General features: G+C 42.7%; 1 protein-coding gene across 3 annotated transcripts in view; it reads right to left on the reverse strand.

The window, feature by feature from the left end:
• EBF1 (EBF transcription factor 1) overlaps nt 1-26,415 on the reverse strand; it is a 799,867-nt gene that overhangs the window by 59,310 nt on the left and 714,142 nt on the right. The gene's annotated exons all lie outside the window — the stretch shown is intronic.

Here is a 26,415-nt window from a genome sequence, read left to right on the forward strand (position 1 = left end):
CAATTGTAGTCAGAGCAATCAAGACGGCATCCACTACAAATTCTTGTTCTCTTTTTAACTTGGTAGTGCGTCTCACCCATCCCTGTGTCATGGCTTCAGACCTCCCTCTTTATGGCACCTAGGTAGGTAACAAGTGAGTCCACTGTATATCTAAAACAATCTACATAAAATCTCTACTCATGAAATCACTCAACACTACTGACTTTGACAATGAAAGGCACGTCTTTAACATGCCATGCCAACTTGCCTAGCTAAACTCCTTACAAGGGTAGTTCACCATATACTTTTAAAAATTATTCTACTGTCACAACCCATTCGACCCCTGCCAGTTTGACGTTAGGCCTTTCTGAGAAACAAAAAATAAGTAGATTTATGTCTGGGACTACTTCAAATGCAAGCAGGTACAGATGGTGCATTGTAAACCCCTGCAACTTAATACACTTCTTTCACTGTCAGGAAATTAGAAAACATTATTTACTGAATTTCCTCTTTCCTCTCAAAGAGATGCTGAATAGGGGAAACAGCCATTACAACGCAGTCATTACAACGACCTACCTTTACAACGCAACTGTTACAACGCAACTGCCTTTACATCGCATACCATTACAATGCATGCCATTACAATGCATGTCACTACAACGCATGCCATTACAACGCATGCCATTACGACGCATTATAAAGTAAGTAATGGAGTTGAGTTGAAAAATTACTTTTATTTTGATTTGGTTTAAATCATAAAAGAGCAGCTTACCGCTAAAACACATTAAAATCCATAAGCAAGATGCAGATTAATTAATGAATTCTCGTTAAAATGTATAATAAAAACTTTTTTCTCTTAAAACAGGGTACAACTGGTTACTTCAGTCTTGTAATAGGGAGACAGGCTTCAGGCTACATAGTTCTTGTGTGAGCTGCAGGCTGATTAAATACAATTTATCACTTTGCGTGCTTAGCCGATTCATATTCTCTGTCTCTCTTTTCTAGTTCGTTAGCAGCTAGACCCAAAAACTTTATTGCTTTGCATGCCAATTGTACTGTCGAGCCTCCCAAACATTTTATTACGGCAGATCTACAGGGCCTTATTTGTTGTATTTTCATTATTGGCCGTAAAAGTTCTTTCCGTATGGTTAATAATGCCGGACAAATACAAAGTAGGTGGAGCAAGGATTTGTCTCCTTGTCCACAAAGGCGGCAGTCCATTGATGGCCAAGTGTATTCCCATTTTGGGGTTAGGTCTTTGGTTGGATAAACTCCCAGTCTCAGTAATGTAAGTTGCTGCTTCATGCGAATTGCAAAATGTTCTGACAAATATGGTTGCGGCTTTAACTTTTTGTATGTTGGCAGCACAATCCATGCATTGATTTTCATGGTCAATGAGGCTTTGTCTTTTTCTTGAGATATTTGATTGGTCGTTGTATTGACTATTCGTTTGAACTCTGAGTAGGATAACGTTGTGTGCCAAGCTTCCTCTAGCTTTAAATCTTCCATAGATTGCTTTAAAAATGTGTAAACTGAGTTGCTCAACCGGATTGCCTTTCAACCTCTAGCCAGCAGCAGTGTGCCAGGGACTCTTCCACTGCTGCCCGCATTCTCCAATAGTATTTTAACAGCGCTCCTTGTCTTGACGAAATCTGTTTTTTTAACCCAAATTCTAGTCTGATCCGGGCTTGAGAAATGTAGCGCGGAATTTTAAATAGGCTTTTGAAGAGGCTCGTTTGGGCGATGTGCAGACTTATGGCATCCTTTGTGTTTAAGAGTTCTGAACCATACGAGATTGAAGGTAGGTATTTTTCTGCCACAACCTTTAATAGGTGGGTCGTTGAACTGTCACTGAGTTTTTTTGGTAAAATTTTAAATGCAAATAATAACTCTTTTGCTTTTGTTTTCCGCTGTTCTATGTATTGCTTATAGTTAAGATGGTGATACAAAACTACTCCCAAGTATTTATATGTTCCCACCTGGTCCAAGCGGTTACTACTAATAGTCCAAGTGAATTTTGGTATCTTTTTTTGTGGACTTGAAAAACAGATAACCTTTGTTTTTTTAAAGTTTATGTCTAGTTGATTTGAAGCTGTATATTACGCTAATTGGTTTATCAGTCGTTGGAGGCCCCGGGGGGTTTGAGATAGCAGCACAATGTCGTCGGCATATTGCAGGCTTACTATTCTCACGTTCCCCATTTTTGGGGGGTCGCCTAGTGTCGAACGTAGATTGTCATCTAAGTCAGCTGTATATATATTGAATAGACAGGGGGATAAAACGCACCCCTGTTTTAAACTGTTGGTAGTGGTGATTTTGTTTGTTAGGGTTCGACCGTTTCCCATTTTTATTTGAACCCATGCTTTTGAATAGAGGTTAATTATTGCATTCAATAGGTCAGTTGGGACTCCCCAAGATTCCATTTTGGCCCACAGGGCTCGTCTGGGGACCTTGTCGAAGGCTGCCTTGAGGTCCACAAAACATACATACAGAACTTTAGAGTTTGCGATGGCTTGATTAGCCAAAAGCATAACGGCAGAAATATTTGTTAATGTGCCCATTCCAGCTCGGAAGCCTGTTTGTGTGTTGGAGATCAGTTTAGAACTGTCGACCCAATCCTTTAGGTCTTTCAGCAAATTTGCGGCGTAGATTTTTTCCTCAACGTCAATGAGGACTATGAGCCTATAATTTGAGGGATTTAAATGAGCTCCTGATTTAAATATTGGATGCAATATGCTTCCTCGCCAGGAATCTGGGATTGTGTGAGATTCCAAAATGCGAGTGAACAGTAATGATAGATATTTCGACCAAAATGCTGGATCTTTTTTAAATAAGCGCTGGGCAAGCCGTTTGGTCCCGGCGCCCCGTCAGACCTCTGTTTTTTTTATAACATTCAATACTTGTTTTTGTGTGATCAGTAGATCAAGGATTGATTGATCTGACTCTGGAGTATCAGATGGACCTCGCTGGATTGTGCCTATAGGTTGTTCAACTTGGAGGTTACTGTGAGCTTTCAAATTCATTTTGCTAGTCTTGCAATTTGAGGCCTTCGAGGTTAATTTCGGTGTCTGAGCTATCCAATGCTCTCCAACTGAGATGTCTCTGCGGATACTTGGGCTGAGCTGTTTCGCCTTCAGTGTATCATTTTTGGAAATAGCCCCGAGGGCTTTCTGGGTGTTGAATGTGGCTTCAATGTGAGCTCTCCATGCGTGCTCCGTTATCTCAGAGTTGTGGTGCCGGTTTTTTCCATTTGATAAGACGTTGATTTGGGCCCAAAACTCTTTTGAATTTTGTTGTCGGCTGACATGGAGCATTTTTGTCCAAAGTTGTTCATTATATGTGTGTTTTGCCGCACGAATCTCTTATTTTAAGTCGTTTTTCATTTGTTTGAATGTGGTCAGAGAGCTTTATTTAGTAGTCTTTTTTTTTCCTTAGGGCATGTGTGTACCATACAGACCCATTTGTCCTAGCGGATTTTTGGTATCTAGGACTATGTGAAAACATTCTATTCAGGCTATTGATAAGTGACTCCCAGGCCTCTATCCCTAATGGATTTGAGTCAGTAGCCAATTGTGCCGAGCAGAGCTCCATAATTGCATCTACTGTATTATTGTTCCATGTTAATCGATTTAAATTATACAATTGGGTGAATTGGGTGAGGGCACTAGTTGGCTGAGATTTTTCTCGAATGTTGGTTAATGTAAAAGATTGAGGATAGTGGTCGCTATCTACTCTTTCTATTATTTGAAAGTTTGTGATGAAGGGAAATAGGTCTGGGTCTACTAGAGTGAAATCGATAGTTGCTCGTGATTTTGCCATAACTCTTGTAAAAGCCGCCGAAGTGTCTTGTGGTCCTCGACCATTTAAAGTATACAATGATTGTTTATCCAATAATGCAGCGCATTTTTTGCCCGAAGTGTCACGTCTGGTTGTATTTCCATTCCTGACCTTTATAGGGGTGCGTAGGTATTTTTCTTGGGCTTGCATCAAGTTCATATTGAAGTCCCTGGACAATATTATATGGGCATGTGGGTAACTTAGCTTTAGGGTTTTGATGGCGGGAACCAATTGTTGGATGTCTCTCCCCTTATGCTTATGAGCTGGATGCATATAGATGTTCGAGATTAGCAACGTGCAAGTAATGGAGACTGTGAGTGTAATACATTGCAACCAGCAGGAGTCTAAATCGATGTTTTCTTCTACCCATGGTATATCTGTTGAGATGTAAATCGATAGGCCGCCTTTTGCTCTTCCGCGTGCTGACTCCTTTTTTGCTGGAAGATGATGTTCTTTATAGCCTACAATTGGAGTGTGTGTTATCTGCCAGGTTTCTTGCAATAGCAGTATGTCGTACTGTAGGAGGAAGTCAGTAAAGTCGTTCTCCTCTATTTTTGATGCTAGACCGTTCACATTCCAGGAGCAGATTTTACAGTCCTGCAATATTTTTGGGTTTTTATGGGTTGTTTTTATTCATGCTGCTCCTTGTTGTGTAATTAGGGATCTCCAGTACTGGTTGTCCTCTTTCTTAGCTATTTCTGAGTGTGAGATGTAATCATGATTTGTCTTGTAGCTTGAGCTTCATCCTTTATTTGGCCCAGATTCTCAGGACCTTTTGCTCCTTTTAGTACGCCCTCTATACGATATGAGTGTCGTAGGGGGCTCAGATAACGAGGAGGTTCCACCTTTTTAAATTCTATACCCCAAGAAGCGAATACCTCCTTGTGCCTCATGATCTGTTTAGTGACGGAGTAATTTGTCCAGGTGGCTGTTGTTATTTCAGGCCCTATTCGGTTTGGGTTGGGTTTGAATTCTATTCTTTCCAGATCCCTAGACGTGATGTGTTTCAAGGCAGGTAAATGTTTTAGTAACCTCATTATGGCACTTCGATTCAGTATATCATGGGCTCCCCTCGATTTATAATGTGGGACCAATTCTATCTGTCCTTGAGTGGTTAGCGATTGAGTTTTAGTGTAGTCAATCGGGAACCCTTTTGATGCTTCTATTACGGCATAGCGGTTGAATTGGACATGATGGATGTGTTTGACTTGATCTTGTTGTATGCTTTCAATGGGCTCTCTTAACCCCTGAGACTGTAGATTGATTTTGGCTTCATTGTTGACTGCGCTTGTGTAGCTCCTTTCCCTCTTAAGTGCTGTGTCCTGCATACAAACTACACCTGTCTTTTTCTTTTGTACCTGTGAAGTGTGAATTGTATCAGTTTTTACAGTTTCTTTGCTCTTTATGTTGTTTTGTTCCTTCTTAACCGAGGGTTTGACTATGTCATATATTTTACTTATTGACGAATTTTCCTTTTTTTTGTGCATCATTGTTTTTTGAGGCGGCAGCCTCTTTTATTGTCAGAATATTGTCATTGGGCGTACTAGCTGTGCCGCTGTTACTTGCAACTCCTTTATCTTGTCTTTCCTGAGTGGATGTCAATTGTGGTGGTAAAGTGACTTTGTTTGATTTGCTTTTCCTTGCTTTCCTCAGACGTTTCCGTTCTCGCTTTGTGAGGGATGTTTTCACGATTACTTGTTCCTTAGTTTCCACAACTTGATTTGATAAGTTGGTTTGGTTGGGAACGGGTGAAAAGACTTCCAAATGTGGCTTTTCATGTAGTTGTTTGGGCCCTTTCTCAGCATATGATAGATTTCTGCTTTCGCCTTCTTGTGCGTTAAGTAAGTAATGGAGATTGTTTTAGTATTATAGTTGGTATGGGATTTGGGGTAGATGGGTATAGTATTTTTTACCCCTACGGCCTACACTATCCAACACTTTCCCTATTATTGCACTCACTGGAGTGGGAATAGTAATATTTACCCCTACACTATACAACACTTACCCTACTGTTGCCCTAAAAGTAATAGGAGTTGTAATGGTATGCGTTGCAATGGTATGCGTAGTAATGGGAATTAAAAAAATGCATTGCAATGGCATGCGTTGTAAAATCATGCAATGTAATAGTAGCTGTGAAGTAAAGACTGCGTTGTAAAAGCATGTGTTGTAATTGCATGCGTTGTAACGTCATATATTCACTGAATAGCCTTCCCCTAATGTCTTTTAGGGTCAGAGCAACTGGTGAAATTTGATTCTGGTGGGTTGTAAATACAATCAAGAGAACCGAGCAAACACAACCCTCCCTTTCAGGATCTCAGTGGGATAGAGCCCTACCACAAGGAAACTTTTTAAAATATGAGGCCAGTTTGTGAAATTCCCAGCGCCAACAGCAGATATACTATGTACTGGCTGCAAAATACTAGACGTCATTTTGATAGCCAACATATGTACCAATAGGTCAGTTCTTAAATTTTCAAATCATAGTGTGTTGCTGTAGGAAATTGGGTTATTTGTTGTGTGGCCTGCTCAAGTAATTGGTTGACCATTCTCCTTATTGGGAACAAAGCACCCCGCTGTAGTGCTTGACTCTCTCAGAGTAGCCATGCAGAGCAGTCCAAGGCCTACACATAGGAGATGGTGTGGGCTAGTAATCACCATTCACTGTCATGGAATAATAACACTCAGTGAATGATTGTCCAATCAGTACTTGTTTTTTAGAAAAAGGAGAAGTACATTTATTACACACACACACACACACACACACACACACACTACTAAATACTACCCAATAATTTACTAATATATACATTGGTAGATGTAAAAAAACACAGATGGCATTGCATGATCAACTCTGCCCCCCAAAGGGGTCATGCAAACATTTACAGTAAGCCTATAGGCAAGATCAAAGGTTAAAGATCAGCAAACTGCATGTTAAAAAACATCATTTTGTACTTAAATCCAATCACCAATAATAAAAATCATGAGTGAATTCACTTATTAATGTTAATAAAAAGCACTTGCACTTTGATAATCATTGTCAACATTATTTTAATAATAAAGCATTTTAAAATGAACAAAACATGTGTCTGTGTGCTTTCTGTAGACGTTTGAACCATGAAAGTGCAATCATAAAAACAACTCCTAGAGAGCATCACATTTTGACTACATTGACATGCAACCATAGACTTAGCCCCTAGAAAGCACTTTAGTACATGAATTTCCTTTAGACATTTCCAGGCCACAACAACTGTATCCATAAAATCATCCCCTAAAAACACAGCACTCCGAGCTATAGAAAAAAAGCTCTAGCCTATGGAGTGCTTTAAAATATTAATGAAAATCCCTGTGGGTCATGGATTTCTTGACCCCAAATGGGATCAGTACTTTGAAAAACACTCTTTAGGGGGCAGCTGCTGCACTCCAGCAGCCCCCCACACCTCCTTCACTACGTTGGTGGTACCCCTGTCTGTTTTGGTGGCCACCACAGACATAAAAGGTGTGCCAATACAAAAGCCCCTCAGGGCATTACGGGGTGCTCCTCCAGGAGCAGTGAATATTTCAAGTCCATCCTTCTCCGGGAGGGCTCTACCATGGTTCGATACCCACTTAACTTTCAGGCCAGAAAGGGGCACTGAGGTATGCTCGCTAAGTCCTCTAACTAGCCAGCAGATGATGTGTCTACTTAGTGTATCAGGCCTGGACTAACTCATCAACTCTGCTCTGGATTTCCAGTCTTCCTATTTTACATACAAGTCCAAAAGTCAACAGCCAGACTGCTACCAAACCTGGGAAGAAACTAATAAAAGCCTGTGTGCTACCTGCCTCACGTTAGATTCCAAACATGTGCCCACATTGGTTTCAAAGCACGCTACAGTAAACAAAGAGCAGTAGATGAACTTGAGCATGAGTTATTTCAAACTACATTTGTCCAAGTCCTTCTCAACTTCACCATTTGATCAGCATCATCGTACCACATGGCCATACCACACTAAGCTTTGGAACACTATCTCATGACACCTTCACACCATACACAGTAACCTGCCCAAAAAAGGAAACCTAAAATCCTGTCTATTGCCAACTGCACCATTTACCCCCACTCCACACTACAGACCTGCTCTCATAGTGATGAGCTCACTATTACTCCCAAAGGTCTAGCAGTTGCTCTGGCACCCATAACAACAACAGCTGTGCGGTCAGCTCCTCAAACTCTGTTCAATATCCCTCCACCCTCAATACTTGAATCTGCCATAGCTCCTGGGCACGATCTCACTCTGAGGTGCCATTGGCTGGCACCTATTGCTCTGAACTTCCTGCTTAGTGTACTGTCGAGATCCTATAAAACAAGGTGTCTATCTTTACGTAAAATTGTATTTGCTCAGGCCTTTTCACCTGAGCCATGCAGCCCCCACTACTGCAGGCTCTGTAAAGGACACAGCTTTGATAGCACCGAAGCCAAAGCACCTGGTAAGGTGCTGCTACTCTCAATACAACATTCAGACATTTTACCGAACAACTCTAACACTATTCCTTTGAAGATGTTTAATATATTCCCTACCTGTGTGCCATTACAAACCATTCCCCTTCACCTGCCTCTGGACCATGTCCCTCCCAATCTATGCCATACCTCCAGCCCGCGCCTTCTACACTGCCCAAAAAGCTGCAGCAATGCACATCCCGACAACCCACTTGCACCAAGAGCAGTGGGACATTGCTATACAAGTGCCAGCAACATATAACACAACATAAGATAACACACACAATATAACATACACAATATAACGAAACACACTCCTAACATAACATGGGCATCACCCTCCAAAGGAGGAAGAGATCTGGCAGGCGGTACGAATAGGCCTTAGCGCTTGACATGGTGAAAGGCTAGAGCGCCAGGGCCTGTCTGCCATGCATAGGTCTGCCAGGCCTCGGTCTCAGCGTCCAAAGATTCAGGAGTGCACGGCTCTGCCAGGCCTCGGTTTCAACTGTTTGCAAGAACAAGACACCAACAACCAACTATCAAGGAGCGCGTGGCACGAAGCAGAGGTCAGGTCTGACACCACCACTGCCCACTACAGCCGCACTACGAACAATACTATGCACACACCCTGCCTTCCAGGCATACTAGGTCGGGGGACAGCCGCTCATGGGCACAGATTTGCATTTAGCATTTATTAGGTATTTGGTCAGTAGCCTAATAGCCAGTCAAACAGAAGTACACTTAGTTCAAAGGCTCACATCGGACAAATGAATGAAGTGAATGAACAGGTATCTAATTTTCGTCAGAGATCTTTGCACACCCGCCTGCCAAGACAAAGACGCACTGGGCGCTGGTAAACCACCCCCATCGCCCCACATTCAGAATAACAGCGAAATGGCGCTCGAGGGCCATTTATTTTAATTGAGATGGGTCCTCAGGCTAATGGAAGAGATATTCCTTGACACCCCAAGACGGCTACTCCCCACTCTTCAGGTAGGAGAGCCTCTCCCTTTTTAAAAGGACATTTAAATTGAAAGCCACAGAACGCGAGATGGGTGTAATTACACCACGAACCCTTTAACTTGTCAACTTGTAAATCTAAAAAGGCCGTCAATCACCGTAGGAAAGAAATCTGAAATCCCCGTGATTGACAGCGAGCACTTTTTATGTAAAAGAAAAAAAAACCCTGTCGTAAAGTGGCCGAGAACGCATTTAGAAAAGAAGAATGTTTTACATAGGCGAGCAAAGAGCCAATAATTACCCTTCCAGAAGACAGCCACGTCACACTAAGTACCTTCCCCACACTTACGGCTTTTTAAGTTGCTCTGAAACTTCAGGTAACTTTTTATTAAAAGACTTCTTGTGAATGTATAGGCTCTTTGAGCGCCTAATAGAACAGCATTTTCATTTACGATAATGTAATCATTTTTGCAAATAGGAGATTTAGCTATTGCTTCCCCTCTTTCAAACAGTAAACTCTCAGCTTGTCTCTTGTGTGAATTAAGCAAAATTACACCCAGGTGAGCAATATCTGTCTGCTCTCTCCGCCGGCGCTCCCGCTCAGGCATAATATTTATTATTCCTCCCATTTGGTGAATTATTCCCGGAACCCTCCAGGAAAGAAACTTCGTGAGAATGAGGGCGCGAGTCGCGAAAGGCGCGCACGTCTCCTTGGCAGTAAATCTGCGGCGGCACCTTGTAAAATGCGAGCGATTCCATAAAAATGGGTCCGTAGTGGATAAAAACGGGAGCCCTATCGTAAGTTATTTTCAGCTCGAGGTTTCCCACTCGGCGAGGACGCCGCGGGCAAGTAGAGCCCTGCGCCAAGCCAGGGGCGTTTATTTATTAGTATTGTATATCGCGCAGTATGCCACGTGCGGGCTTAATGTGCCTATTGAATTGCTATGTTTTGTTATCGTATTTAGGAAGCGCATTCTGCCACTGGGGAGCGCAACGAGTGACGCGCCACGAGCGTGCACGCCTGCGCGCGCGCTGGGCCTGCTCACCACAGCGTTGACTCGCGGGGGTGTACCATTAGCTTTCAAGTGTGAGAAGCTCAACCAGTCCTGGGATGTTGTTAGCATCATAGTCGGCAGCACCATACGTCTTAAAAATGTTCCTCATCTTTTGGCGAATTAGTGGCCCGCTACAAACCATACCGCTGGTCACAATGACTGGGGAGAAAGCTGATTTCGATATCACACAGTGATAGCTGGGCTCCTGTGCTCGGCGAGTTGCCAGGATAATCCTCCGCATTAGGTCATGACGTGCAGAGAATTTACTAGGGCACTGGGTTTTGACCTTTGCGTGGTTTATTATGATACAGCTGGTGATCCATCCTTTGAATGCAGGGGGTCCTTCTATTCCAACAGCTCTTCTTTCAAATGCGAGCACACTCCTGATCACACCAGTCTCCGTGGTCTGGGCCTTCTCTGACGACAAGCAGCTATGGTGGCACCTTTCAGGCTCTAAAGATACCTTCCACACCTACAGAGCTTTTAAGGCTTGGGCAAAGTGGGCGTGGCCCAGGGCCGCAGCATTTCAGGGGGCACCCTGACACATACGGCTCTGCTCTTCGCACAATCCTGCCCTGATGACCTTGAAAGATTTTTAAACATAGATTTTTATCAATATCATTTTCCTTTAATTTATTTTTCACACTGGCACTCTGTGGGTGTCAATTGGTGATATTCTGCAGAGCTATCGTGTTTGTTTTTCAATACCACGCAACATCCATAAAAAAGTTCCTTTTAGATCAAAACAGGACCTCACATAAAAGAAATGGCAGTGGGTCGCAGAGATTATTTGCAATAATATTAGTGGACTACTGCTATATTACACCATTGAAACCACACATCACTACCCCTAAATATTAAATGGAAGCACATTTAGAATTTGAATCAGTCTGCGTGTGCAGTGTCAGCAACATGGCCAAAAAGGGCATGACAAGCTGAAATTAGATCATAAATTGAACGCTGTTCTAAACAGGGCCCCCAAAATCCTTAAAAGGTCCATGTTCACACAGGTGTCTATCCAATAGGCTGGCCAAGGGTCAGATCCAATAAGCTGGACAGGGGTCTGTTGGCCAAAACTAAAGCTAGCTAAATGTTTCTTTATATCCGAAAAGAACAACACATTTTCTCAGATATCTGCCTTCACCACTTTCCACTGATTCACTCGACCTTTCCTTTAGCTGCAAAGACAAAACATTCCGGGGGTAAATGTAGACACCAGAGAGTCTTCTGCTTCGAGGCTTCAGCCATTGTAAAACTTTTTTCTCAAGTTGAGTATCTAAAGGCAGTGAGTAACCACCTCTCCCCGCCTACCAGGACTGAGGTGGTCCGCTTTACAGATAGCACAAAAGATGCTTATAGTAGGAACCTTTGCAGAGACACACTTCCCTCACATCCACACACACTGTTTTAAATACCAAAGCCCGCTTCATCTGTGGGCTTACTATAAGATATAACATCACAGAAACCAGAAGGCCGCACTGGCTGTCTGTCAGCAATCGTATCACCGGCAACATATCTCTAAATGCAAATCTCTCAGTTTCAAGCTCCACGGAAAAAGCAGAAAACTACACTTCTAAAATCATCCCTTCATTCAACTCCTAACACTCTGCTACACATGTTCAGTGAAGGATCACTGCCGTTATCAGTTCTTAGTAGATATCTGTACTCCCTCACTCTATAACAAATCTATACATAACTTTGAGCTAATTTTAATGCATAATAAATAAACAAACATTGTACTTTAGGTGAGTGTGGGTCCATTTTTTAATCTAAATGTTATTAAATCCTTAAAAAATCATTTAAATTTCATCTGTCATACTTAATTACATTTTTTATAAAAATGTAGTTGAGTGCTGTAGCATTTGTAAACAATGATTCTAAATTTAATATACATATATAACATTTATTCACATTAAAATTTAATTTACAAATGTTTAAAAAAATAATAATAAAAAAAATCTCTATACTTTACCATAGACAGATCTCCGCCCTGATTGTGGAGGTCTTAACCAAGTGTGTGAGACATCAAATATTGTTGTACAGTCAATAATAGTAGTAACTTAACCGTTGTATATGATGTTTTTTCTGACCTCAAGCCCTGTTTCAGCGGGTGGGAACATGTAATTCTGCACTAATGAGTAACTTTAAACTCGTAAAGCCAAATAGTTAATAGCAAATAGCCAAAAGTAGTGAAGTTACTCAAAAGTGTAAGAGTAAACTTGCACACATAGTTGTATTCACATGTAAGTTTACCTTTGTGAATAGGCCCCACAGTCCATTGAGTGCAGCACTGAAGCAGAGGCTTCACCCCTGCACACCGTGCCGCACAGGAGCACATCATCACTGTCTGCTTATTGTGCAGGACAGAACTAGATGCCATTGTCCTCTTCCAGTGCATACTGTGTAGCACAGAAGCAGATGTGTCACCACCAATATACTCTGCTATACAGAAGCACATATGTCACTGCCTGCATATAGCAGTCTGTGCATTGTAGAAGCATAAATGTCAGCACCTGCATACTGTGCCACACAAATGCAGACTGAACATGGATCTCAGCAGTTAGTTTACAACCCACTAAGCTATCTTGGAAGAATTAGGAACCAGTGACCTGCAGATAAGCAATAAATCATACCCTCCTTTCTAGTTCTAGCTCCTTGGTTTGCAGTCTTACCTATCATTGCTCATGCTTGTTTTGCTGATGTCTTTATTGTCTCTAATTAAATTCATTCTGCTCTTCCCCATATTTTTCTGTCATTATAGCCACTCATTTTTTTATCGCCTGTCCCCTTCTGTCTTATAGCCTTCTTTCCTTTTCTATCTCCAGTTTTCATTCCTGATATAGGTGCTTTTAAAGTGGAGAGTGCAGCAGCATCATCTCCACTGAGGAGTTGCATTTGAAGCGATAAAAATTTCACATCCTTGTTCAGCACCAATGCCCAAGGAACCCACACCTCCTATAGACAAACACATTAACCCAGTATATAAGCACACCCTTTGTAGACACAGGCATGCCTCCTAAAAGTGCATGCATATGCAGTGGAGATTTGTCCCCTTCAGGCGCACCATTTAGACATGCTCACCATGCGTAAAAATAACTGTTGAAACACACTGCACACAAATGCATGCACTCACATATACATTCACATACACACCCTTCAGAAATACACAAAAAAACAAGAACCATATACAAACATCTCTGATACACACACATGCAAGACCTCGGGGGACATACACACAAACAAGCACACACCCCGTATACACACATTCGCTGCAGAAGAAATTCCTCAGCAGTCCTACCCACCAGCAAACCCACAACTCACTGATAGAGGCCTTGCCTGGATAGGGTATGTGTAAGAGGGTTGATGGATTAGGAGCAGTACAGGGCTCATCTTCAAGGGGGTAGTAAGAGAATACTGGCAAGATTACCAGCAGCGGATGAGTAGATAGGCATCGAGGAGCGGGACAGGGGTGTGTGCTGTAAATTCATCATTGATCAGAGATGGGTAAGTGATACTTTGCCATCTGAGGATCATAATAGCATATGGATTCACCCAGTCAGATAGGATTACAGAAACTCTGCGTCTGGATGAAGCCTTGTGAGAGAGTCTTCTCCGTGTTTTGATCACGTTAAAATACAGAGTTGCTACACACGCAAGAAAGGAAAGAAGTGTTGTTGACCTCTTCGGGGGTGGGGGGGGTGCCCTTGGATTCAGAATCCTTTTCTGTCTTTGAGATACCTGCGTTTGAATTCCACGGTATTTAAACATGTATGCACCGTGAAGAGTGGCACATTAGACGTTTATTCACCCTTTTCCTGAGGAGGCCAAGATTTCTGGAGGCCGAAACGCATCCGCGTCGACATGCCACATTTGACAAGAGGAGTCTGAGGATATTTCTTGAATTATATTTTACTTTGACTTAACACAATCTTAGAATTAAGGTTCTGGATCTAATTGAACCGATTGTGCGTACATAGGACTACCTCTTAGTGTACCCCCTGAACAAATAGGGGGGGCACTTGATTTACTTAGTGTGACCTTCTGGGTGAAAAGGTTGATTTTGTACATTAATATTGTTTGTTGTTTTTATGTCAGTTGTATATATTTGTTGTAGATATATGTGTATATATATGTGTATTTTGTATGTCCATTTGCTAGGATTATATAAAAGTATTTTTTTGCATTAAGGATTACTACAAATAAAATTGGTAATCTTGTGTATGAGTAGGTTTGCGATCACTTGGTAGACAAAAAAAAAACTAATTTTGAGAATTTTGTTCCCAGTATAAGGGAATTCATAGTCCCTTATCTTTGAAGGATTGGAAGATCGATCCCTCCCAACCAACTTCTGTTCTTTGCAGTATTTGGGTATTCCAAGCAAAACCATTGAACATTTGCAAGTTATACAATATGCAGTAGTTAGGCTAATTTTTAATTAAAAAAAAAAATGGTGCGCATGTATTTCCTTTTCACAACCAGTTCTACTGGTTGTCTATCTCCAAGAGCACTGCCTGTCTAATGTAGAAAATGTTTTATAACTCATAACCACTTTTTACATCTCGCCTAGGCAGCGCATACATTGTCTCATCGAGACATGCTGTATTTACTCTGTGGGTTTACAGCCCGCCCATTGCTTTTCATTAGTTTCATGGCGTGTCCTTCAGAAAAGCTTTCTTCTCTCCAGCTAATGTGTGTTTGACGTCCTTCCTTTTGGTGTTTTTCTCCCTCCCATGGAGCAGTGACCTAGTACTTGAAGCCATTAGCTTTTAGCTATTTCTTAATCTTAATTTTGGATTGCTTTCAGTTTCAATTTGGCCTATTTGGTAATAAATATGCTATCGGCATTTGTCATTTTGTTTCCGTTCCGGTTTTTAACCTTTGTTTTATTTTGTTTTTTATTGGTATGTAGCTGCATTGTGGGGGGGTTTCAGACATGGGGAGAGAAGATGCCGAGACTCGAACCCATGGGCACTATTTCCAATGTTGGCAGCTCTGGTTGTTACTTCACATCTTCAAAACAGTTATGTCAAAGAGACAGCTTTTTGAAAGATTATTTTTACGCTCTGCTTCGCCTGACTCTTTTAAGGAGGGACTCTGTGCACCACTGAGGTGCACTACTGCAGGAATGGGATGGTTAAGATGACGGACATGTAATTGAGAACGCCTCTATGTTCAAATTTAAAGAAAAAGATTTGCAAAATTCAAAGCTTGCTTAGCGTTTTCCGAGGCAGATTTGTTTTAAATTCTGGGCGAGCCACCTTTTAGCTAAATCTGGTTTCCACGGCACTGTGCATTCATGGACTGAAATTCGAGCTTTTCACTTTGTGAACACTTGCCTGTAAGACCTGGCCTGTAAATTAAGTGGCTAATGATCCATGGCCTGCTGGAGATGTTAGATATGACATGGGGCACTTAACGGCCCCTCCTTTTTGCATGATGCAGTAATTCTGTACCTGTTGCTAACAGGCTCACCAATTGAATATTTCATCATAGACTTATATTTGACCACATTCGATGCCACATGTTTACCCGCTGCTTTTTCCCACGGAACCTGTTTCTCTTTTATAGATTTGTAAATGAGCAATCTTTAATGTGTGCAGTAAAGAGAGAGGGTATGTGGCCTAGTTGCCATAGCTGCTGACTGTGGACTTGGGAAACCAGGTTCAAGTCTCAACATACTGTGATTCTCGGCAAATTATTTAATTTCACTGTGTCTACCAAAAATGAATGTGTAATGTAACTGGTACTCATGTAAAGTACTCCAATACCTTCAAGTTCAGTTCACGCTATATAAAAACGGCAAAAAAAGGAGTATTTCCATGTGAGTGAACAATTACGGTTGTTGTTGAGTTGAAAAATAGCTGTTCATTTCTGGAACTGGTCAATCAGAAATTTTCAAATTAGTTCTGATTATCAGTGCATACAATCAGGCTGAAACCCATTATTAGTAATATAAAAAACGGATTTTTAAGAAACCTCTATGACAAGTGTTGACAAGATAGTATGAAAAACACCAAACCACATTGAGTAGGTGTTTAGCTGAGAATGGCAGCTGTCTGGCTGAGTTTGAGGGGCGGAGGGAGGAGCTATCAAGCAAAGGAATTAAGAGGTCTTGCTCTGTCCAGTTTGCATCATCATTTTGTGAGTGTTGCCGATGGGGTAACTTTCAATGGAATTCACTAGCATACCCCAAGTTGCAGGCCCTTGGGTGAGAGGGTGGGCACTTGGAATACGGCTCTAAATGGTTCAGTGGTTAATGACTGGCTAAGGGAGAGGGAACAGTCGGGGATCTTCAGAGAGATACAGATTCCACAACAAGTTTAGAATGGTAGAGTTTGGAGGAGTGCAAATCCTGGAAGACATATCATGGAAGTGGTTCACTGTTTGTCTGACTTCTCTGTGATATATTGTCCATGGGCTCACCAATGCCAGCCCCACCCTAGGGGGCTGTAAGTGACCGGCACGGTTTGACAGAGGGGCATACAACTGAAAAATAAAAGACGCCAAGACAGTTTTAATTTTGTGGTCCCTTCAAATGTGCACAAGCGGTCCATCCAGAGACATATGAAACCAGGCTAGCAGACATTGTAGAGAACATCCCAGAATGCACCCACGCAAGTCACATGCCGTGGCACACGCAACACAGTCACTCAGCCAGTGCATATCTATTGTGGGTGCAGCAGGTGCAGTGGCACCGGGGCCCAAGGAGCCCACTGCATACTGTTTAATGTAGAGTTTTATAGTGGAACCACAGGTTATAGGACCCATTCTTTGCAACCTTGCTATATCAGTGTAGTGAGTCACGGTTTTTCCACCAAATAGCTGATTGGTGGGATTTTTAGCTCATTCTTGTGGGGGACAAAAGTGTAACTACAAGCCCCAGAATGCAACACATGGTTGACTAAAACTTGGCGTGAAGACGTCGCAACCTACTTGGCAGTCATGTGAATCCTGGTTAATGGTGCATTAGCTAGTAAGACAAATGAGTACCTTGTTCAAGGAAGCAAACGGTAGCCATTAGGAGCAGTGTAAGGGAGTTGGACACAGAAGATTTGAATCCATTCACCTTACAATTTTGCAGGAATTTACACATCGGCGTATTTGTAGTCCAAAAATTAGACTTTTGTTCTGCCACTTTGACACCTTCCATGTATCCAAAAGAATACATTGTATTATATTGTGAGGCGCACATGGCAACATTTAGAAAAGGGGAAACTGGCAGATTTTGAAAAAAATCGGAGGAATGTGTTTCCCTCCTTGACTTAAATTGAAGTAGAAGCAATTTTACACGGTAGATAGCTAAAATAGAGACATTTTGGCTTTAAGAAAATTGGGATTCCCCCCATGAATCGGGTGTGTTTGCAAGTAATGAAGGTATTTATACAGCCTTCTGTGCCCTTTGCCATCCCTAAAGGGCTTTAGGTACGGCCTGGCTACACTTTTTATAGCACTTTATACGTTATGTTACTATGTTATGTTACTAATATTTATACAGCGCACAGCTGCCCCAGCAAAGGGGCGTCCTGGCGCATGAACAGGTACTAAAACACAACACACAGGAAGAGAAGAAAGACGGCTAACCAGGTACAGAAAACAAGAAGGTTTTGATAGCACGCCTAAAAGCGGTCAGATTATCCAGAGCTCGAATGTGCACCGGGAGTGAGTTCCACAAACCAGCGGCAAGCACTTGGTAGGAGCGGCCACCCATCCTGCTCAGTTTAAAACGGGGGCAGGCCGCGAGATGGAGAGCCTCCGATCTCAGGGACCTCGATGGGACATAGGGGATAAGCAAGTTAGCGAGTGCAGGTGGCGAAGAGAGCTTCATGATTTTAAAGGCCAGACAAAGCGACTTAAACTTAATTCTTTGTCTGACCGGCAGCCAGTGAAGGGTGGAAATAGTACTGGAAACAGAACAATGCCTGGGAAGGCCAACAATGGCCCGCGCCGCAGCATTTTGCACCCTTTGTAGCCTAGATGCCTCAGCCTGGTTTATCCCCAGCAGCAGCACGCTGCCGTAGTCCAGCCGAGATAGAACCGAGGCCTGGACCACGAGCTGCCGGGTGGAGGGATCAAAAAACTTAAGTATCGGTCTTAGACCTCGCAAGATGCCGTAGCAGGTGGCTGCAACCTTCTTCGTATGGCCCGTGAAGGTAAGCGCCGGATCCAACCATACCCCTAAGTTCTTTACTTCAGAAGCTGGAACGGGAGTGACACCCAATTCTGGAGGCCACCACTGATCTCCCCAGAGCTCCGCATGTTTCCCCAAAACCAAGACTTCGGTCTTTTTGGCGTTCAATTGTAAGCAATTGGTTCTCAACCAATTTGTTACTGCCACAAGTCCAGCTCGGAATCTGGGGGCATCCATTTCAGGATCTCCACTCAGTGTCACCGCCAGCTGCGTATCATCTGCATATGAGGTCATCGTCAAACCCCACTGTTTGACGATCGCAGCTAGCGGTTTCACGTAGAGGTTGAACAAAGTTGGGCTCAACGAAGAGCCCTGTGGAACCCCCAGATCCAAAGGATGGAAGGTGGACTGGCAGGGTGGTATAGCCATCTTAAAGGACCGATCAGAGAGGAAGGAACGGAACCACTGAAGAGCAGTCCCCGCTACTCCAGCTTCCTCTAGGCGCTGAATTAAGACACGGTGGGACACAGTATCGAATGCGGCGCTCAGGTCTAATAAAAGGAGCGCCGCCGTCCGCCCGGAGTCGAGCACCAATCGCATGTGCTCGGTCATGTAAAGCAAAGCGGTCTCGGTGCTGTGTCCCGCCCGGAAACCATTCTGACTCGGGTCCAGTATGTGGTTGCGGGAAAGATGATCGGACAGAATGGAATTTACATGAGCCTCAGTGACTTTGGCGGTCCAGGGGAGAAGAGATATGGGGCGGTAGTTCTCAGGCAGGAGCGGGTCTAAATTTGCCTTCTTCAAAACTGGGGTGACTACCGCCTGCTTCCACGAGGAGGGGACCATTCCGGATGAAAGCGACAGGTTGATCAAGGAGACACAGGGGGGAAAGGATCCTGATTTGGGCTGGCTTCAGCGGATCCAGAGGGGAGCCTGATTTAATCCTGAGGCTCAGCATGTCAAAAGCCTCCATAGATAGGTCAGGCAAGGAGGTCAGAGTCTCACAAGCCAGGGAGATAGGACCAGCTGGCTCTGTATCGAGCTGAGACCAGTCAAATCCTCGGTGGATAGACTGCACTTTCTCTAGAAAGAAAGATGCCAGCCTCTCACAATGAGAGTCGGTGCAGATTTCTGCCGAAGTGGCCCTTTTATTCATAAGACCCATCTCGAGATGAATTAGCTTTCGGATTGGAGTCGGGTGCTTATTGCTGTTTACAGTGCTTGGTTGAAAATGTGTTTGTTACCTGTAATTTGTTCTATAGGGGGCATGTTAGAGGAGCTGTGCAAAGATCACTGTACATATGCATTAATGGTGGGTACGGGATGGGGAAATGTAGGTCCTGTGATGTTGAAATGCTGACCTAATTTAATCTGTTAGTAAAAATACACAGTAGTGGGTGAATAGTTTTAATCTGGGTAGCATCAAACTTACCCAATAATGACTCAAAGTGACTGTACAAAGAGGGTGAGATCAACTGAATGTCAGTCGCTGCAGTAGTTCCTTTCACCAAAAATATGAGGGTGGCAGAAACAACACAACAAACATTTTGCCCTCACACTAAGTGTCATCACATTAAGTGATATCACAATCTTAGTACCAAATAATGGGCAGCGTGCATTTTTAGGTCTGGCATTAGCTAGTCCTTTTCATGTAGGTAAACGTATACATATATTTTACTTACTTATACAGACTTTCAACCATCCATCTTTATCCATTAGTCGGTTGTGTCGTGCACATTTTTTTCCACCCACTACAGCACATAGCAAGGGTTAAAGCATGGGCACTTGCAAACAATTGTCCAAGAGTGCAAAGTACGGTCTGTTGTGTGACTCAGGACCGCACTGTTGCCAGCAGGGTGGGGGTAGGGGGTCTGGGTGAGTCAGGGATTATGTAAAGAGGTTTCAAAAAATGTTAAATGAATGGCCAGGCATTTATTTTCCGCTTAATAAATGCTTGCTCGTTTATTTAAAAATAAAATCTGAATATTAGTGCTCAGAAACTAAACAGCAGCTTGTTCTGCTGTTCACCAGGGGGTCCGCATGTAAAGGTCAAGAGGGCAGCAAGCGGCCCCCAGGCAGTACTTTGAGTATCACTGGGTTAAAGGGTCTACCTATTTTAGCCATGTCCTAACTTCACTGTGAGTGATGGTATTCCACTCTTTCACAAGGTAGTTCCTTTCAGTACAAGTACCCACACTGGCAATGTTTTTAAGACCAAATAAAATAGCCTTTTTTCCCCTCAATTTCGTTTTTCTTTTACTATTGGTGAGGCTTAGGCAACTCCCATAACAATGATTTATAACAATCATGGCAAAACAAGTATTGCAAACCCAAAAGACTAAAAACCAATGCCTGACCAATTGCCTTTGACAATGCTTGTGTAACAAGTTCATTTTTAACTTGTATTTAACTCATCAATAGTATGTTTCAAATGCCCATTTGCTTTCCTGTACAAATATCCCCCCCACCCAAAAAAAGGACTCAAAATAGACATACATTAACGCCACGTCCTCTTCAATCTTTTACTGACATAAATTAGGATACACCTTCCCAACAGACTCAGTTGTCTTTACTGAACAGTCCTCTATCTCCTACCGTGGTTCCCCTTTGCTGTCCTATAATATCAGGGACCTGCTGAATCGCATTTAGTTATTCGGTCAAGCCAACCAGGTAATACAAGTTGTTTGATTGCAAAATAATAATTGTGAGCTTACCAAGAACTTAGCTTACAGCCTGCCCATAGCTTATCATTGGTTGGCTTAATTGTCACTCTCAATTGTTTACTTCTTATTCAATGGCTTTCATTGTCCCAGCTTGACGGTCATGTGTTTGTCCATTCCCTGGAGCATAGCCTCTTTACTATCTATATAATTGGCTTGATTTTATCCTTCCATTGCTCAATTTTAGGGACTAAACCTAAGCACTCTAAGAAAGTGCATGTGTTTTCCAGCTATCTCCTTTGTGTGCTTCTACCCCTGACAAATACCTGCCACTGCACCCTGTGCTGCTGTCTTCATGAGTTTCAAGCTGTCTCATGTGCTTCTTTCTACACTATCACATTTACTACCTCAGCTGTGCTTCGTGTTGCTTTCTCACCTGTTTGCTTTTCCCCCACCCACTGTGTTGCTGTCTCGTGTGCTGCTTTTCCCCTACCCCTGCCCACTACTATTATTTACCCACCTTTTCCTACTACATTGCCACGACACCCATTTAAAAAAAAAATATTTTTTTATTTATTCATTCATTTATTTGTGAAGGATCTTGCAGAACATTGCTTAAAAAGTGTTTTTGTGCTACTTCTTCATTTTTTAGGTCTTGCCTAATCAGCACATGCACTGTGTCTTCAAAACATGCTTTATCTACTCTGTGGGCTTGAAGCCCACCCATTGCTTTCAATGTATTGCTTTGTGTGTCCTTTGCAAAGGGTTGCTTCTCTGTGGTCAATGTTGGTTATATTTCCCTCATTTTTGTATGTCGACCCCTCCCATGGATCATGCCCCTATTACTTGTAGTCTTTCCCTTTTGTGCATATAGGTTAATTGAAGCACACGATTATGTTATTTTGCTTCTGTCCGTGTTTTTGAAATGTTGAGATGTCTTCCTTTATACGTTCACCCGTACTGATTGCAGGAGTGCTAGCTATTAAGGGCACAGATCGTAATTTGACATTTTTCAATCCATTCCGTATGTAGTTTGTAAACAGCATTTTTTTAGCTTTCGGCATTGTTTTATGTACATTTTTCAGGTTGCCATGCTTCTGCATTTTTTTTCCGGCCGAGCCTGGGCAGCGCATGCGCTGCTCTGCGAGGCATGCTTTTTTAAGTATACAGACTTTTGACATGCCAATCGCTTTTGGTTGGTTGGCTAGCCTTTCATAATTCCTTTACTTTGGTTGGCCAATAGTGTCCATCTGTCCCGCCTTTGGGTGCTTGGTTCCCTCCCAGCAGACATCACTGATTGATTCTTTCGGTTGGCCAGCTCGGGCCATCTGTTGCCTCCTCGCTTGCACCCCTCCTTCCCGTCATTGTTGCCGTCACTTAATCTCCCCAGTGCTGTTCCCAGAATACAACCACCTGCCGTAGTCACTGCTTTAGTGTCTTCTTAGTGCATGACGTAAAACTTACATGGGCGCCACGCGTAATTTTTTTTGTTTAAGCATCGCAGAACGCCACAGTTTATCTTAAACAATGGTGGAAGCTCGCCTTTCTTCGGCGTGGCTCGCAAAACTGTACTTTTTGATATTGCAACTCCATTAATCTTTTATGTGTTTATGGAGCCTTTTTCAGTGTATAATCTCCACAGATAAAGTCCCTGCCACTCTGTGACCTCTTCATTAAGGACCGCAGCTGTGATATCGCTCTCCTGATCTGACCCTACACAGGGGCGGCTTGCAGGTTTCCAGGGGGGAAATAGCATGCATTGAGATGCCATAGGTAAAAAACATTATAACTTGGAACACCAATTGCTCTAACTTTCACTACTTCGAGACCGATTGTATTGCAAATGCTTGTTTTTTGCAGGCACAGGGAGAGCAGTCACAAAGACTTGACCCTGGTTCCCCAGTTCTAACGTTGGCAGCTCTGGATGTTATGCCACATCCTATCTCCACAACAAGTAGCATTTGTAGGGGTTTTGCAATTGTTCCTAGTTCCTCGTGGCAGCTGGAAGGTATCGTGAATCTCCTTTGTATTTTTGATTTAGTTACGGCATAATGGGACTGTGTGTCTGTGAAAGCCTATTTCTGATCGATCAACATGTATGTGCAGCTGTCTTCACCCCCCCAACCACCCCTTCTTGTTTAATCTCCCACACTGCTGCTGTTTCACATACCGTCGTGTCAGTTTTTCCTCCTCCGCCATCTACTTGTTTTATTTCCCAATCCAAGCAGCAAATGCATCGGCCATCATGTGATCTTTTCCCCCAACTTGTTCCTTTATCCAGCTTTTCAAATGCCCTGACAACTAATTCGTCCTAGTATAAAAACTATAGTGTCATCCTACATTTCTATAGGCCATGAAAGCAAGTTTGTATTGCGGTCTGTATTTTTCCCCCTATGTACCCCACTCTCCATATTTTGGTTTTTAGTTAGCCAAAATGAAGTATTCCACTACTTTCGTAAACCCGCTTGCTTGTGTGCCATGAATTAAATTTTCCATGCTTCCACAAAAACGGGCTCTGCTCGAAAAACTGTTGGAACATGTTGGACCCATCTCGATACTTTCTAGCATTGCCTCATCATGCTACTTCTATTAAACTGAGCCTCCCACATAACGAACACGATTATGACCCATGATGTTTTTTCCACAGATCACACATGACCTCTTCGTTGGCACATTCTTGTTAAAACTTGTTTGCCCTTGTCGCTTCTTTTACCGCCCACCCACCAACTTTTTGTGTTGTTGCCCCACCCTTCTCCCCACCACTCCGTTCTTGCTTGCACATAAACCCATCGCATTCCCCAGTCTTTTTATTGTTTCTTTCCTTGCAGCGCAGACCAGCGGGGTAACATTTGTGCATCACAGTGTGCATGTGGTCTTCCACGTCCAAGGTTGGAATAAAGAGTGCACAGAGACAGAATGAGGCTGTGTGTGAGGACAACAATGTGCACAGCCCCAATGCCAGTGCACACATCCAACGAGTTGTGCAGAGAAGCCGAGAAGAGTGCAGAAAGGAGGACTGAAACAGACTTTACAATGAGGTTTTTACCACGTTGTGCCTTTACCACGCATTTTTTAGCATGCATGTTTTTACCATGTATATATTATAATAACACATGCCTTTAGCACGCATTTAAGGTAAGTTGTCGGGTGTGGAGGGTCTCACCCCACAAAATAGTTTTTATATATATAATCAATGTGTGGTAATGGCATGTGTTGTAAGAGCTTATGCGTTGTAAAAAATGTGGGATAAAATATGCTTGGTTAAGGCATGCAATGTATTGCCCTGCATTGTTCCGTCGTAAAACCAGAAGCGGAGAATGTTACACACATGCCGTGAAGTTTCCATGCGTGCGTTAAATCGTGTGTGCTGGAGTAAAGAGGTTTTTGATGGACAAATGGTGCACACATGTGTGCACAGTGCACATCGACAGCCACTTGTGCAAGCTGCAAAAATGTGCATTTAAGGAACTGGCAGCAAAGTTGACAAGCAGAGAAAGGTGCACTGAGCAAGGGTCGGTGTGCATTGTAGAGGAAGCTACATTAGCACATTTCGTGGTCGAAACAGGAAAGGGTGTGTCTGATTTGATCCACTTTAGAGAGCAATGGGAATAAATGGGGGATGAGATGTGTGACATTTAACCCCACTGACTGAAAGGTTTTTAACATGCTCAGATACTCATAAAGCGCCTTCCTTCCTGGTAACTTCTGAGCTCTTCCTGGAATGGCAGAGAGACACAGTTGCTTGCAAACATACGTGTACGTGTCGAGATAAAAACATTTGTTGAGTGGTATTTTAAGTTCTTACTGAAGAGTTCACATAAATTGTTCTTATATGTCACCTGAGGTCTTCAGAGAACCACACCCTAACCATCTCACATTTTAAACCCCAGATAAAGAATAAGACCCCCCCACTCTCTTCCACAGTATATACGCTTAATTTCAGATCTCTCTACATTCCATAGACTCCTTAAAACCAGTTTATTCTCTTCTTAGGGATGGATCCACAACTATCCCATTCTTATGCTGAAGTCTGTCACCTAGAGACTCTGTAGATAAGCGTAAGAGCCTCCATAAAAATGATTAACAAAACATTTAAATATTGATGTTTGAGTCCTGCATTTTGTAATAAATGGGCTAATATCCAATGCCTATGACCAGTGGGAGGATGTTGTATAGGATGTGAAAACTAGGAAAGCCTCATACCAAACAACAGCATGCTAATCCCATAGACTGTGAATGCTAAACTCCACAGATTCTAAATACTGCCTTCTAGCTCCAAAACTTGTGAGCACTGGCCTGCTGTGGGATAGCCTGTAGTCTTGGACCGGTGGTTCCATAACTGTAAACATGGAGCCAGGGCCCTATAACGTTAAAACATTTGACTGATGGTCACACAGGTGTTAAAGATTTGGCTGCTTGTCCAATAGCCTGTGATAGTTAAGATGACATTGTGTAGCCTGTTGCCTTGGGCTGACAAACCTATGCAAAATAAGCATTCAGCCGCTGCTCTATAACCTGTGTGCACTAGATTTGTGCCCCTGAGGCTGTAAGCAATGGACTCCTGTGCCAAACTTTAACTGTCTGGGTTGGTGTCCTCTACCCATAAGCATTTGTCTACTAGTCCCTTAATGTCTAAAGTACAGAACTATAAGCCCCGGCATCTGCCTTGCTTCAGGCTGTGCATCTGATGGAACACTTTGTAGCCTAACCTTAAAATAAGCAATTGTTTTTCCCAAACTGTTCTTTTTTCCGAGTATGTTGAAGGCACTTTGTCCACTTTAGGGACTAATTGCTGAAAAAAAAGTCATTTTTTAAAACGAGACCATTAAATCTTTAGAGCTCATCAAAAAACATCAGAATCTGTCAAAAACTGATTTTGTTGGCAGCTGCATAAAATGAAAAATGATGGATTTATTTTAAACCATTTTGATTTATAAAAAAAAAAATCCCAGAGGATCTAGAAGTTGTGTGCCGAGTTTCCGAGCCATCAGCTTCAAAATTACTGCGCTATAGTATTACATCCCTGTTCGAAGAATGTGCATAGTCTCATGGGAGGTGATTCACAGCAGCCAAGGGATTGGATCCATTATACATGCAATATTCATCGCACGGGGGAGATAACTGCGATGGATAAATGCCAATTTTCTGACAGATCTATTTGTCTCTGAAGAAACAACTTCAGATTATAAAAGATCTGTGGTCTCTTAAAGAAAAACTGCAGGCATTGAGCGTGATTGGGTTTCCAAAGATAGAGTTTAAGACAGCAAAATACATTGTCTCCAAAAGCAGAACTTCAGATTAAGAAATTGCAAAGAACCTTCA

This window comes from Lissotriton helveticus, chromosome 7 (assembly GCF_964261635.1).
Source record: "Lissotriton helveticus chromosome 7, aLisHel1.1, whole genome shotgun sequence".
Taxonomy (NCBI): Eukaryota; Metazoa; Chordata; class Amphibia; order Caudata; family Salamandridae; genus Lissotriton; species Lissotriton helveticus.